Consider the following 12825-nt stretch of genomic DNA (forward strand, 5'->3'; position numbering starts at 1 on the left):
ACTGTAGCCCACCAGGCTCCTCCATCCATGGGCTTCTCCAGGCAAGAATACTGGAGTGGGTTGCCATTTCCTTCTCCAGGCAATCTTCCCAACCCAGGGATCAAACCCAGGTGTCCCACATTGCAGGCAGATGCTTTAACCTCTGAGCCACCAGGGAAGCCCAGAAGGTCGAAGGAGGTGATGTACAAGCTCAGACTGACAGAGGATGTTGGCACCAAGGCGAGAAGAGACCCAGGTACAGTGGTGAGCTGGGGCTGGCTTCCTCTGGCTGGTGAGATTCAATGACATCACAAGGGCAGCTTGAAACTGGCCACGGTTGGGGTATTTACACCACAGGAATTGGCAGGTGCTACAAATTACAGATTTTCTATGTGGATCATGTAAGGGAAGGGCTAGCCATTGCGTCTTGTGATGTGAGCCGAGCATCACCAACATGACAGCCAGGTAGGAAGATGGTTCTCCTGGGAGAGGGCATCCACATCAGTTGTGCCAGGGACTGTTTGGAAGATAAATTACTCTTCTTCAGAGCCTTCCTTTCTTCATTACTCATTCATTCATTCATTTCACTCATCAAATATTTATCAAAAAATTTAATATGTTTATTTATTTGGCTGCACCAGGTCTTAGTTGCAGCATGTGGGATCTAGTTCCCTGACCAGGGATGGAACCCAGGCCCCCTGCATTGGGAGCAAGGGAGTCAGTCGCTGAACCACCAGGGAAGTCCCAAATATTTATCAAATATTTACCTAAAGTAACAAGAGGGCTTCCCTGGTAGCTCAGATAGTAAAGTATCTGCCTGCAATGCAGAAGACCCAAGTTTGATCCCTGGGCCACGAAGATCTCCTGAAGGAGGGCATAGCAAACCACTCCAGTATTCTTGCCTGAAGAATCCCATGGACAGGGGAGCCTGGCAGGCTACAGTCCACGGGGTCAAAAGGAGTGGGACACAGCTGAGCGACTAACACTCACTTTCACTTTTTTCAGTGTGATAAGACTTTACCCATTCCTTCTCAAATATTAAAATAATGCTTGGATATTTCTCCTGACCAAAAAAAAAAAAAAAAAGCAGTGATTATTTATAAAGTCCAGTACTTTACCTTTCCAAGATATCAGATGTGAGATATTAGACTAGCTTAATCCCTACCACAAATGCAGCAAGTGTTTCTGCTATGCCTGTCATTTCTAGTAAGTCTGAGCTTGTTTTGGGGGTCTGCTGCTGAGGTTTGTATATCCGACTGCCTTTTCACATCTCTGTGTGGGGATCTCACAAGCCTCCAAAATCCAGCCTTGCTGACATTACCTTCTCTTCCTCCCAACTTGCTCCTCTCGCTGCCCTTCCTGTCTCCCTAAATGGAAGCTCCAGGCTTCCAGGGCTCGAGGTCAAAATGTGGGGTTGTCCTTGCATTTTCTCCCCTCACACCCGACATCCATCCATCAGCAGTCTTACCCACTCTGCTTCACTCTGTTCCAGCCACTAGGGCCTCCCTTCTGTTCCTCCAATACAACCAGGCCTGGTTCTGCCCCAGGGCCTTTGTACCTTTCTGTCCACCTATAAAATCTTCCTCCAGGGACCTCCCTGGTACTCCAGTGGTTAAGACTCCCCTTCCAACCCAGGGGATATGGGTTTGTTGCCTGGTCGGGGAGCTAAGATCCCACATTCCTGGGGGCCAAAAAAACAAAAAAACAGAAGCAAAACTGTAACAAATTCAAAAAAGACTTTTGAAAAATGTCCACATAAAGGAAGTCTTACTAAAAAAAAAACAAAACCCTCTTCTTCCAGATCTCAATGGGGCACACTCCCAACTTTTTGTGCTTTTGCCCAGATGTCACCTTCTCGATGAGACCTTCCCTGCTGTGTTATTTAAAACTGTGACCTTTGCCCTGTTCCCACCTTCTGGGCATCATCCTTCCTTACCTCTGCTCTTTTCTTTTTTTTTTTTCAGTCCGTTCTCAGAACACGCTCCATCACCTAGTTCCCAGAACTCAGATTGCGCAGTGGTCACATCATCATCGACCAGGGCTCGCAGAGCGGCAGGGGCCACCCTAACCACACCCAAACCTTAGCCCAACTGCCTCCCCCTAACCTCCCAGCCCCCGGGTCCCCGGCCCCATTTCGCCTGACACGTTTTCATAATCCTCTCAGGCTCCGGGCCGGCAGCACCGCCAGCCATGGGGCCCGATCATATAAGGAAAATACTGCGGCCTCATCCGGGGGCTGCATCATGGACCCGGGGGCGCCCTGTCCCCTCCCCACTCGCTACACCCAACCCTGCAAACCTCCCTGCCCCGCTTCGCGCGCCGGGATCTCCCGAGCGAGTCCACCTCTGCTCTTTTCTTCCAGGGCATTTAACCAACATGGGACATGCTCTTTATTTTGCGTTAGTGGCCTGTTTCTTCCCTCATCAGACTGTGAGCTCCGTGAGAGCTTAGTGCAGAGTAGGGGTTCAATAAAAACTTGTTGAGACGTCCCTGGTGGTCCAGTGGTTGGGAATCCACTTGCCAGTGCATTCAATCCCTGGTCTGGGAGGATTCCATGTGGTGCCAGGTGGCTGGGCCCTTGAGCCACAACTGCTGAGCTCAAGTGCACGCATGCTAAGTCACGTCGAACCCTTTGTGACTCCACGGACTATAGCCCCCACCACACAATTTCAGAAAGCCTGCACACAGCAATGAAGATCCAGTGCAGCCAATCAATTAATAAAAATAAAATAAAATGAAAAGTCTTTAAAAAAGAAATGAAAGGTTAAGATAAATAAATAATGATGGACCATTCAGCTACTACAATAGGGGAAAGGAATCTGGATTCAAAGCACATTTGACATACAAAACTGATGAATTGTAAATCTAATTGCAAATTATAAATTTCATCATAAAATGCAAAACAGGAAAATGTCTTTAAAAATATTTTTTGAGTGAATGAACTGTATAGTTGTTGAATGAGTGGATTATTTGCTTTCACTTCATGAGGAACATGGCATGTTTATGCTGCAAATGCCTCCTTGTGGAACAGATGTTCCAATGCCTTAGACCAGGGATTGGCAAACCACAGCCCAGGACCAAAGCCAGCTCACCACCTGCTGTCATACTGTCTTCAAGTTAAGAATGAATTTTACTGAGGGAGGCTTAAGACGGAAGGGTATATGTATACTCACTGCTGATTCACGCTGTTGCACTCAGAAGCCCACGTAACACTGTGAACAATTAACTTCATGCATTCATGCATGCTCAGTCATGTCCAGCTTGTTGTGACTCCATGGACTGTAACCCACCAGGCTCCTCTGTCCATGGGATTTCCCAGGCAAGAATACAGGAGTGGGCTGCCATTTCCTCCTCCAGGGGATAGTCCCCACCCAAGGATCAAACCTGGGTCCCCTGCATCTCCTGCATTGCAAGCAGGTTCTTTACCACTAACGCCACCTGGGAAGCATGAAGAAATTACCCTCCAATCAAAAATTTTTAAAATGGAGAAGGAAATGGCAACCCACTCCAGGATCTTGCCTAGGAAATCCCATGGATAGAGGGGCCTGGTGGGCTACAGTCCATGGGGTCACAAAGAGCCGGACTTATCAACTAAACAACAACATGAGATGGATAACCAACAAGGACCTACTGTGTAGCACAGGGAATCTGCTCAATGCTATGCGGAAGCCTGGATGGGAGTGGAGTTTAGAGGAGGATGGACACATGAATATGTATGGCTGAGTCCTTTTGCTGTCTGTCTGAAACTATCACAACATTGTTAATTGGCTATACTCCAGTATAAAATAAAATGTGAAAAAAAAGTATTTTTTAAAAATATGCTACATGAGTACACTGATAGCAAAACTCTCTCCTACTTGGGAGTTGAGGGCCGACTTACTTGTAATCAAATAAATACTATAGAAATAAAAATCATGAATTTTACATTATTTAACTGCTTGAAAAAAATTTAAGAATATTTTCTGATACTGAAAATTACATAAAACGCAAATGTCAGCGTCCCGTGGTCATACCCATTTGTCTACAGATTTTTTCAACAGAGACTGGCCCTCAAAACTGAAAATATTTATTATCTGATCCTTTACAGAAACAGTTTGCAGAGCCCTGTTCATGTGTTAAAGGAGGAAATCATGTTGCCCAAGGGGATGCTGAGACCTACAGGGTTGAAATGAGTTTTCAAAGGTCCCTGTATTTCCTTTAAAAATATATATTTATTTATTCATTTGTTTGGCTGCATCAGGTCTTACTTGCAGCACTTGGGTCACGCGGGATCTTTCATTGCAGTGCACAGGCTCAGTTGCTCCATAGAATTTGAGGATCTTAATTACCTGCCCAGGGATTGAACCCATGTCCCCTGCCTTGCAAGGAGGATTCTTTTTTTTTTCCCTTAATATATATATATTATTGCAATGTTTCAGGTACACAGCAAGGTGATTCAGTTATACCTATACACATATATTATTTTTCAAATTATTTTCCATTATAGGTTATTACAAAATATTGACTATAGTTCTCTGTGCTATACAGTAAAGCAAGGTAGAGTCTTAACCACTGGACTGCCAGGAAAGTTTCCCTGGGCCCCATGTTTCTGAAGGACTCTGCATTTGCTGAATTACCTGAACCATGTCTCTGATGCTTCACAGGAAACAGAACTCAGACTGATGAAGCCATACCTTCAGAAACTGAAGGTCACCTGAGGTACTGTCCTTGAGAGACAAATCTGCAACCAACCATCTGATCTCGCCTAGCCCCAGAGATTTTCAATTGCCCCTGTAAAAAGAGAAGAAAAAAAAGTAATCGCTCTTTCTAGAAACTTTGAGTTTGGGACTTTGATCACAGTGATTACAACATCTGATCAGAACTCTATTCTACTTCCCTCCTTCTGCAGGCATTTATGGGCAGTCAGAAGCTGGTGGCGAAAGCAGTGCTGCCCCACGGAGGCAGAAAAATTGGTTTCCGGGGGCTGCGGAGTGACTGCTAATGGGGAAGGGGTTTCTTTTGGGGTGATGGAATGTTCTAGACCTAGATAGTTAAGATAGCAGTGAGGGTTTCACAACACAGTGAATATGCTAGAAAACCACTTGTCTGTATACTTAAGTTTTAATCTTATTTATTTATTTATTTTGGCTGCACCACAGGATCTTAGTTCCCCTACGAAGGCTTGAACCAGCGCCCCCTTCAGTGGAAGCTCTTAACCGCTGGTAAAGTAATGTAATGTTAGTCTCTCAGTTGTGTCCTACTCTTTGCGATCCCATGGACTCTACCTAGCCTGCCAGGCTCCTTTCCCCATGGAATTTCCAGGCAAGAATACTGGAGTTGGTTGCCATTCCCCTCTCCAGGGAATCTTCCTGACCCAGTACCACCAGGGAAGTCCCTGATCCATACATTTTAAAAATAGAGTGGATTTTTACTGTTGTATGAAAATTGTACAAATTGTAATTAAGTTGAATTGGTTCATGGTGCTTTTCAGGTCTACTCTATCCTTCTACTTTTCTATATATTCATTCTAATTTTTGAGAGTTTGATACTGAAACTCCAACTAAAGTTCTTAATTTATCCACTTAAAAATAATTTTAATATAAAGTGAAATTATATAACTTAAATGGCTTCCTTTGTGGCACTAGTAGCAAAGAACCCACTTGCCAATGCAGGAGACCCAAGAGACACAGGTTTGATCCCTGGGTTGAGAAGATCCCCTGGAGAAGGGCATGGTACCCTACTCCAGTTTTCATGCCTGGGAAATACTATGGACAGAGAAGCCTGGTGGGGTATGGTCCATGGGGTCACAAAGAGTTGGACATGACTGAAGCAATTGAGCCCACAGGCATATGTAACTTTGTTCTGTACTCTCCAAGTCTCCTGTAAGTGTGTTATCAAACTATCATAATTTAAAAAATAAAAAAGAAAGAAAAAAATAGAGTGCATTTTACATTGCATTTATGATGCCTTAATAAAAATAAGTTATTTTAAAATAACTTAAAAAATAATTAAAAAGGCAATACTATCTGTTTCTTACTAAGTAATAGTGCTATGAAATAAGTAAATAATAGGAAGGCAAAAAATGAATGTCACCTATTAACACTCCTGCCCCAAATCACACTTCTTTTCTGTGTTCCCTCCTGATTCTCGTCCATCTGCATGGGCTCTTTTTGCACAGCTATAAAGTAGATATCATCTCGACCATCCATTGGCCAGGACACGGTACAATATCATTAAAAAAGAAAAACAGCTCCAGGGGCAGAGGGTGGGAGAAAGGGGTGAAGTGGGTCAAAAGGGACAAACTTACTACCCCCCCAAAAAAGGGACAACCTTGTAGTTATAAAATAAGTCCTGAGGACATCACGTACCGGATGGTGACTGAAGGTAAGAACACTGTGCTGTATATTTGAAGGATGCAAAGAGAGGAAATCTTAAAAGCTTTCATCATGAGAAGAAAACAAAAAGATGTGTGTTAACTGTGTATGGTGATGGATGTTAACTAGTCTTGTTGTGATGATCACTTCCCAGTACATATTTATATAAACCGAATCATTATGTTGTACACCTGAAACTAATATAAAGTTGTACATCAATTATATCTCAAGAAAAATACTAATATAATAAAAGAAGGACTCCCTGGTAGTTCAGTGGTTAAGAATCCTGCCATTGCTGGGAACCTGGTTTCGATCCCAGGCCCGGGGGAAGATCCCACATGCTGTGGGCCAATTAAGCCCATGAGCCACAACTGTGGGCCCATGTGCCTAGGGCCCATGCTCTGCAACAAGAGAAGCCACTGCAATAAGTCTTGTGGTGAAGCTAGAGAAAGCCCATGCATGGCAACAAAGACGCAGTACAGCCAAAAATAAATTTTTAAAAAAATAAAATGAGGTAAAAATAAAGAAAAAAAGAAGAAAGAAAGAAGGAGGAAGGGAGGGAGGGAAAGAAAGGAAAGAAAAGGAAGAAAACTCTAGGATGGCACGTCTGAGATGAACCTCCGTGCTTCTGCACATATTAGCTACTTCCTGAGTTCCTGCCCCACCCCACACCCCTTCCTCTATCTGGGTAGTTAAGCATCTGGAGCAATGTTGATGCAGGGCAGGATTACAGACATTTCTGCTGAATGGAGTAATTCATGGATATCCACATTCCCTGGGGTAGGTCTTTACTTCTGGCAGGGAGTGGACACTTAGTACATGTTAGATGAATGAATGCATCTGCTGGTGGGGGATGATCTCAACTCACCAATGTGTAACAATAGTGGTGTGCTGGTCAGTGTTTAACAACCAGCTGTCTTGGAGGGGAATTTAGATACCTCTATATATCTAATATGGGGTTTCCCTGGTGGCTCAGCGGTTAAATAATCTACCTGTGATGCAGGAAGTATTTCAAAAGAATGTCATATGAATGAAACAGTGCACCATGTTACTTTTTGAGACTGCCTTCTTTTGGTGACTGTAATGTCTTTGATACTCACCCAAGTTCATGCATGTACCTATGATGTGTTCCTTTTTGTTACTGAGTAGCATTCCATTGTGTGGAATTAATCCTCATTTTCTTTTCAAACTTTATTTATTACTTATTTTTGGTTGCGCTGGGTCTTCACTGCTGCCCAAGGACTTTCTCTAGCTGCGGCAAGCAGGGGCTACTCTCTTGCTGTGAAGCACAGGCTCTCGGGTGCGAGGGCTTCAGTAGTTATGGCACACAGGCTTAGTTGCTCCTTGAAATGGGAAACTTCCCAGAGCAAGAATTGAACCCATGTCCTTTGCATGGTCAGGTGGATTCTTAACCACTGGACTACCAAGGAAGTTCTAATCCACATTTTCTTAATTCATACTATTCACAGTTTGCTTGCTCAGTTCACCCATCGAAAGACCTCTGGGTAGTTTCCAGTTTGGGGTTTACTACAAAAACAGTTTTTATGAATATTCATGTTCAGGTTTTTGTGTGAACCTGAGCATTCCTTTCTCTTGAGTAAACACCCAGAAGTGGGATTGCTGGGTCATATGTGTGTTTAACTTTCTAAGAAACTGCCAAGTCATTTTCCAGAGGGGTTGGACCATTTTTGTATTCCCACCAGCAGCATAAGAGAGTCCCAGGTGAACTGCATCTTCACCAGAAGTTGGTATTGTCAGCCTTTTTTATTTTAGCCATTCTAACAAGAACAAGCTCCAGGAGACGGTAAAGGATAAGGAAGCCTGGCACACTGCAGTCCACGGGGTCAAAAAGAGTTGGACACAACTAAATGACGGAATAACAACAGCAAGCATATCGTAGTATCTCACTGTGGTTTTTAATTTGCATTAAATTAATAGGTTTATGGTGATAGGTGATAGGTTTCTAGCCATCTTCATTTTATAAAAACAGGGCCATAAAATGTCTTCTGTAACTTCCTGTTTCCAAGACTTCTTTACATTGTTGTTGTCATTTGTGAGTTTTGTTGTTTCGCCGCTAAATCGTGTCCGACTCTCTTGCGACCCCATGGACTGTAGCCCACCAGGCTCCTCTGTCCATGGGACTTCCCAGGCAAGAACACTGGAGTGGGTTGCCATTTCCTTCTCCAGGGGAACTTCCAGACCCAGAGATGGAACCCGGGTCTCCTGCATTGGCAGGCAGATTCTTTACCACTGGGCCACCGGAGAAGCCCAGTATCGGTGAATTTATTGTTGACTAATATTTCTTTGGGGGCTATACAGGAACATGTTTTTCCATCAATGGCTGTTTGTGTTGCTTCTAGATTTTTGCCATGGAGAACATTAGTTTTGCTCACACTGCCATATAAGTACCACACGCTAACCGATTGCACCACTGGAGCTTCAGTGGAGAACATTAGTGGATGTGTCCCCTGGTTACACAAGGGCATGTGCCCAGAGGTAGAATTGCTGGGTTGCAGGTAATCTAGATAGAGCTCAACTGCAGTATTCAAAAGGGTCAAGTCAGCCGTTCCTTCAGTTAATCCATTGCCCAGGTGAGAGAGATAAAGTTCAGGGTGCATTCTGAGATAGGCAGCCTGTACCCATGTGATATTAATACTAAATTGTGCCTGAGCAAGATAAATGTCACTGTGGATTGAATCAACAAAGCTATTAGAAATTAATTTCCAGAATGGGGGAGGGGAGATTTCAGAGAGACCCAAGTCTGTGGGACCAAGGAACAAATGTATTACGAAAGATGTGATTGGAACTGAAGTAAAGAGATAGGTAAGAGGGTGAGGTTACAGAACAAAATGTCCTCAGCGGGTCAAGATAGAGAAGGGGGTGGAGGGTGACAGTCTGTTGTAATCACTACAATAAAAGCTTGTGTTGCCTGACAAGGGCTGAGCATCAGGTGATTGGCAGGAAATGTGTCTTCTGAGGACAGAAGCATCCATTTCTTTCATTCAGGTAGCCTATATTCTGAGCTTCCATTCTCCAAGGAGCTGGGCTGGGAGAGAGAGAGAGACAAATGCAACGTCTTCCTTGCTTTCAAAATGCTCACAATGAGAAGGGAAAGGAGAGCAAGACAGAGGGGATGGGAATTAGAATACAGCAAGAGCCAAATGCCAGAAACAAGCAGGTGTACTGGGAATTCCAAGAAACAGGGAACTGGTAGAAATGGGGAGAACTGAAATTTTTGTGCACCAAGCCCCCAACTAGGAATCGAGGAGAAAATTCTTCTAGTTAGAAAAGGTCTGATCCCTTGATCCTCCTCAAAAACCAATTTAACTCAGCCATAAAAAAGAATGAAATAATGCCATTTACAGCCACATGGATGGACCTAGAGATGATTGTACTAAGTGAAGTCAAAGACAAATATATGCTATCACTTATCTGTGGAATCTAAAATAGGATACAATGAACTTCACAAAACAGAAAGAGACACAAAGACGTAGAAAACAAACCTATGGTCGCCAAAGGGAAAAGGGGGAGATAAACTAGGAATTTGGGATCGACAGGAATACACCGCTATATATAAAATAAACAACAAAGATGTACAGCACAGGGAAAGATATTCAATATCTTATAATAACCTGGAATGGAAAATAGATTCATATATGCATATACATATAGATATTGTAAATCACTTTGCTGTATACCTGAATCATTGTAAATCAACTATACTTCAAAAAAAAAAAGAACTGATTTATTGTTCTACCTGAAGGGCAGTCCCCAAAGTACATATGATGGAGGATCATACAGCAAGGGAAAAAACAAATTACTGTTACATGCAATCACATAGATGAATAACAAAAATATTTTGCTGAGCAAAAGAAGTTGGACACAAGAGCACGTACTGTACAATTCCATTTTCACAAAGCTCTAGAACAGGCAAAATTAATCTCTGGGGATAGAAATCAGAATCTAGGATGCCTGTGGGGGAGTGGGGGGGTTTCAGCCAGCTTGTTCTGGCTCATAAGTGACTTCTGGTACCATCCTTTCCAACTTCATGGTAGTTGGAAATTAGTCTTGGTGGGAATATATACACCACAGAATATGACAAATACTGCAAATTAAAAACCAGGGTTTCTCTCTCTCTCTCTGTTCCCCCACCCCCTCCTATTTCACAAGCCCATTGTTAAACATTTACCAGCACACTACTGCTGCTCAGGGCAAGGGGGATTAACTGAACAGGACACTGAGAAAACTTTCTGGACTAATGGAAATGTTCTGCTTCTTGTTTCCGGGAATGGCTTCACGGGTGTATATAATTGTAAAAGCTTAAGGAATTGAACACTCAAGAACTGTTCGTTTATTATATGTAAGTTATAGCTCAATAAAAGAAAGACTATATATGTGTATATAGCCTAAAATAAAATGATAGAGAAATCACTTTGCAGAACAGAAGGACGCTGGAAACGCCCAGATCTGGGAACGGTCATGGTGTTTTTTGAAGCTAGATGCGCATTCTGAATTTTGAATGAGTGACTGAGAATGGTGAGGCAAAATGAGAGGCTCAGACTGGAGAAGCGGAGGGGCAGGTGTGTCTGGGAGCAGTTTTCATCAGGGGAGAGCAATGGTTACATCTTTGCATTTTAAAAGCATTGTCACATTTTGCAATTATGTTTACTTAGATTATGTAGCTATTTTTTAAAAACATTGTATCTCTCAGTGTCTACCGGGTCTAATACTTAGTTCAGTTTAGGCGCCCAGTCTGTCCAACCCTTTGAGACCCCATGAACAGCATTGCGCCAGGCCTCCCTGTCTATTACCAACTCCCGAAGTTTACCCAAACTCATGTCCATCGAGTCGGTGATGCCATCCAGCCATCTCATCCTCTGTCGTCCCTTTCTCCTGCTGCCCCCAATCCCTCCCAGCATCAGGGTCTTTTCCAATGAGTCAACTCTTCGCATGAGGTGGCCAAAGTATTGGAGTTTCAGCTTCAGCGTCAGTCCTTCCAATGAACACCCAGGACTGGTCTCCTTTAGGATGGACTGGTTGGATCTCCTTGCAGTCCGAGGGACTCTCAAAGGCTTGCAAATTAACTGTTAAAAGAATGACTGCAGGAACATCCCTGGTGGTCTAGTGGCCAAGACTGGTCGCTCCCAATGTAGGGGTCCCAGGTTTGACTCCTGGTCAGGGAAGGAGATTCCACATGTTACAAGTAAGGGACCTCATGCTGCAACTTAAAAAAAGATCCCTCATCTTCAATGACGATGGAAGATCCCAAGTGTCGCAACCAAGACCTGGTGCAGCCAAATAAATAAATAAGAAAAAGAAAAAGAAAAAAATGACTGCAGGGTGGCCGGACAGGAAGTGGGCAAGACTGAGCCAGGGGAACCAGGGGACCTGAGCTGGACCTAGAAGTGGATCTAATCTCCCTTTCTCTATTTCTTCCCACGTGAAGATGCACCCCACCATGAAACATGCACAGGTGCTCAGAGATGTGAGTCCCCCCAAAAGCAATGTGGGAAGTCAACATTTTCCTATTTAAATGACTGTCCTTTATTCTCTCCCGTGTACTGCCTTTTTTAAATTGGTGCTAAAATCACTTTTCTTGTAAAATGGTTTAGCCATTGTGGAAAACAGTATGATGATCCCTCAAAAAATTAAACATAGTGATTTCCTTAGTGGTCCAGTGGCTAAGACTCCACCCTCCCCAATGCAACGGGCACGGGTTTGATCCCTGGTGAGGAAACTAGATCCCATATGCCGAAACTAACAGCACAGCTAATAATAATAATGTAATTTTTATTTAATTATGGAGCTAAAGATCCCACATGCTGCAATGGACCTGGTGCCGCCAAATACTTTTAAAAAATTAAAACGTAGGAATGCCACATGATCCAACAATTCCACTTTTAAGTAGATATTAAAAATAATTGCAGGCAGGAATTTCAACAGATATTGGTACACCCTTGTCCATAGCAGCCCTATTCACAACAGCCAAAAAGGAGACACACCCAAAAGTCCATCAGTGGAAAAACCGAGAAACAAAATGTGGTCTAACCATGCAGTGGAACACTACTCAGCCTTAAAAATTTAGGAAAGAAATTCTGACACATGCGAGAACATAAATGGACCTTGAGGATATATATGGACCTTGAAGTGAAATAAGAGTGAAATAAGCCAGTCACAAAGGACAATTACTATAGAGTGGAGGTCTGGGGAAGTCAGTGTTTCATGGGGACAAAGTTTCAGTTTGGAAACTGAGAAAGTTCTGGAGATGTTTGCGGGGGATGGTTGCAAAACAGTGTGAACGTACTTAATGCCACTGAGCCATGCAGTTACCAGTGGTAAGTTTTATATTAGGTATACTCACAACAAAAAAAGTTTTTAAATGACGTCTCTTTCATGAAGGAATGATGGTAATTGACATGAGTTTACAGGATATGTTCATTAATTGGCAAAAAGTCTTAAGTTGACTCTGACAACTTAAGTGTCCCACAACTGT

General features: G+C 43.2%; 2 non-coding genes across 2 annotated transcripts; both read right to left on the reverse strand.

Annotated features, from left to right (window-relative positions):
• Positions 1-1934: 1934 nt before the first annotated feature.
• LOC122701160 lies at positions 1935-2017 on the reverse strand. The gene has a single exon (XR_006342998.1).
• A 75-nt stretch (positions 2018-2092) lies between these two features.
• LOC122701168 lies at positions 2093-2235 on the reverse strand. Its single transcript, XR_006343005.1, has one exon.
• Positions 2236-12825: the final 10590 nt, after the last annotated feature.

The sequence above is a fragment of the Cervus elaphus genome, chromosome 9 (genome assembly GCF_910594005.1).
Source record: "Cervus elaphus chromosome 9, mCerEla1.1, whole genome shotgun sequence".
NCBI lineage: Eukaryota > Metazoa > Chordata > Mammalia > Artiodactyla > Cervidae > Cervus > Cervus elaphus.